This window comes from Salvelinus sp. IW2-2015, unplaced genomic scaffold, assembly GCF_002910315.2.
Source record: "Salvelinus sp. IW2-2015 unplaced genomic scaffold, ASM291031v2 Un_scaffold3678, whole genome shotgun sequence".
NCBI lineage: Eukaryota > Metazoa > Chordata > Actinopteri > Salmoniformes > Salmonidae > Salvelinus > Salvelinus sp. IW2-2015.
In genome coordinates, this window is record NW_019944955.1 from 93,028 (window position 1) to 96,995 (window position 3,968).

Below are 3,968 nucleotides of genomic sequence, written 5' to 3' on the forward strand. Positions count from 1 at the left end.
GTTTCGTGTTTGAGTTTTGATTCAGGACTATTTAAGCCTGTTAGGCCTGCCTGCTTTTGTGCGGGCTTGTTTTCTGTTAGTCGAGGTTTGTTGCGTGTTGTGTTCCCTGTCTGTTTGTGCCCAGTTTTGGGTTGGACACTTTTGATTATCGCCTGCTGTTTTGGGCGTTTATTTTGGTTACCGCAATAAAGTTTGGTTTCCCCCATTATCCTCTGCTCTCTGCGCTTGACTCCGCACCCACCACTCCTGGCTGTGTGACGAGATTTAAAGATGCACCAACTAGCATTGGTTACTAATATGACACATAAAACTTCCAAGTTTAGACAATTACATTTATGGTTAAATAGTTTCAAAATGCTGACCGCCTCTGCTCAGATTCAAGGTGTGTGATCTGGCAACAGGCACGGTCCTTCACTCTCCGGTTTTGTGACCATTTCATCTGGGCAAACCCTGCCTCGTGTAGCCTATGTCAACAGAATCAAGCCTTTAGATGTTAATGTTAGGCTAATTATCCTTACAAATATGTGTCAAACATGACGGCCGCTTAGCCTATATTTATGCAATTAAAAGTCTCATTAAAACTTTGCTACATTTTCTGGCGTCTCCCTCATGTCAGCGTAGGTTTGGACATGAGGCTGTAGCCAATGTGCATATCACCTACCCTATGACATCTTTTTTATTTATGTACATGAAAAATAGATTTGAATATTAAGCCATTGTCTATTGAATATTGTGTCAGGGCCCTCCTTGTTTGATATTGTGAATTTTGTGTGATTTGTTTTACTTGTCCATTCGGACAACTTAAATCTACATTCTTCTTGTGCCGACAATTTAAAAAAAACTTTTCCTGGACAAGAGGACAAGCATTTATGTCGAGCCCTGACCAGTAAGGAATATTAGGGCAGCTGAGCACACTATAGATAGAAAAGATACACATGAGTACATGTCCTGGTAATCCGTCTGGCCCTGCGGCCTTGTGAATGTTAACCTGTTGTGTGTTTTTCATCTGCGTTACCGAGCATGCGCTGACCAACTGGCAAATGTCTTCACTGACATTTTCAACCTGTCCCTGACAGTCTGTAATACCAACATATTGCAAGCAGATCATAGTCCCTGTTCCCAAAAACACTAAGGTAACATGCCTAAATGACTACCGACCCGTAGCACTCATGTCTGTAGCCATGACGTGATTTGAAAGGCTGGTCATGGCTCACATCAACACCATTATTCCAGAAACCCTAGACCAACTCCAATTTGCATACCGCCCCAACAGATGACGCAAACTCTATTGCACTCAACACTACCCTTTCCCACCTGGACAAAAGGAACACCTATGTGAGAATGCTATTCATTGACTACAGCTCAGCGTTCAACACCATAGTGCCCTCAAAGCTCATCACTAAGCTAAGGACACAGGGACTAAACACCTCCCTCTGCAACTGGATCCTGGACTTTCTGATGGGCCGCCCCACGTGGTAAGGGTAGGTAACAACACAAGTACTAGTCAAGGTCACTAGGTTGTTTCAGAGACAAACATTACCAAAGGAATAGAAGCAAGGTCAAGATGGTGATGAGGAGTCTTTTTACCCAGTTGGAGGTATACAGTGGACAGTTTACACTATTGCAGACCAGAAACCAATCATCTATGGCCCACATCAATACAGTAAATGCTGCAGTATATAGTACACGGAAGACTAGCTTGAACCGCATCATGAGCTTCAGGAGAAAAATACCCAAACTAAATACATTAACCTAATGATATCAGCATAACCTTACACAACATTATGTGGGATGGATGAGGAAGATACATAATAACTACTTTGAAAAAGAAACTAACCTACTTTTATAGAAATAAAAACGAACGAAACAGCCTGTGCAAAATTGGCATACAGAGCAGATAACATTAACATGAAGGTGATGTAACTTGATACACTGTTGTACTACAGTGGATTGGATACGTGTTCAGTTAGCAGTGTGTGAGGGCTCAGTCTGGCTGGCTGCGCATACAGCAGAGTTGGCGGACATTTTGTTTTTTCTGCAGTGAATCCGGAACGCGTGTAATGAAGAAGGAGTGTTGAGGGGAAGCCTACGCACAGTTTGCAGTAACATTGGAATGTTAACAGAAGCTGTTGTATAACATAGCAGTGATTTTATTCGTTTTGTATCATATCAGAGATGAGAAAATAACATGTTATAATGTAATAATTATAAGTTATAAGTATGAGGCAAATGTTACTAGAACATATTATTTTTCATCTTCCATTCAAAGGACATTTTCGTTAAATAAGTATCTCAATCAAAGAGTCAGCGTTCTTTTGATTTCTTTGTTAGCAATAGAGTCATAGAACAGACAAAGAATGTCAAAATTGCGATCGTTTGATACATTCCCTATTGTATGTATAATTATGCGAAGAGTAAAATGATACCTAAAAGTAGAAGGAGCTTAAACACTAGTCTCTTGCTCAAGTTGATGTTTCAGTCAACAGCTGCCAAGTGCTAAACCTGGTTGTCCACTGCACCAGCACTGGCGGACATTTGAGTTTCTGCAGCAGTCTCAGCAGTCTATGAAAGAGGAATGGAGTGGGGATGGGCATACTACGCAGTGAGCTATTCGCTGGCTAGTGTTCTACTGAATAACTGTAATATCAGCAGCATTTTAAATGATCTAATTTTGGTTTCATCTCATAATCCAAGCTCTATGAAGATACAGAAAACAGGTTAGACCTGCCTCTCAAGAATGATGTTTTTATTGGTGTTTACTTTATCATAGTATTGATATTGCCATTAGTGATTATAGGCCTATTAACTAATTAAAAATACTTAATTCTAAACAATTATCATCTCACTTTCTTTAGAAATTCAAATCACATTTTATTTGTCACATGCTCCGAATAAACAGGTGTAGACCTTACAGTGAAATGCTTACTTAACGCCTAACCAACAATGCTTTAAGAAGTTTTAAGAAAATAAGGGTAAGTAAAAAATGTAAAATAAAAGTAACAAATAATTAAACAGCAGCAGTAAAATACAATAGCGAGGCTATTACAGGGGTTACCGTACAGAGTCAATGTGCGGGCACCGGTTAGTCGAGGTAATATGTACATGTAGGTAGTGTTAAAGTGACTATGCATTGATAATAAACAGTAGTAGTAGTAGTAGCAGCAGTGGCAGTGTAAAAGAGGGGTCTGGGTAGCCCTTTCATTAGCTGTTCAGGAGTCTTGTGGCTTGGGGTAGAAGCTGTTAAGAAGCGTTTTGCACCTAGACTTGGTACCGCTGCTGTGCACAGTCTATGACTAGGGTGGCTGGAGTCTTTGACAATTTTAGGGCCTTCCTCTGACACCGCCTGGTATAGAGGTCCTGGATGGCAGTAGCTTGGCCCCAGTGATGTACTGTGCCGTACGCACTACCCTCTGTAGTACCTTGTGGTCAGGGCCGAGCAGTTGCCATACCAGCAGTGACGCAACCAGTCAGGATGCTCTCGATGGTGCAGCTATAGAACCTTTTGAGGATCTGAGGACCCATGCCAAATCTTTTCAGTCTCCTGAGGAATAGGTTTTGTCGTGCCCTCTTCACAACTGTCTTAGTGTGTTTAGACCATGATAGTTTGTTGGTGATGTGGACACCAAGAAACTTCAAGCTTTCAACCTGATCCACTACAGCCCCGTCGATGAGAAATGGGTGCATGCTCGGTCTCCTTTTCCTGTAGTCCACAATCATCTCCTTTGTCTTGATCACGTTGAGTGAGAGATTGTTGTCCTGGCACCACACGGCCAGGTCTCTGCCCCTCCCTATAGGCTGTCTCATCGTTGCCAGTGATCAGGCCTACCACTTTTGTGTCATCGGCAAACTTGATGATGATGTTGGAGTCGTGCCTGGCCGTGCAGTCATGAGTGAACAGGGATTACAGGAGGTAATGTGGGCCCCGCACCCATGTGGGGCCCCGTGTTGAGAATCAGCATGGCAGGTGT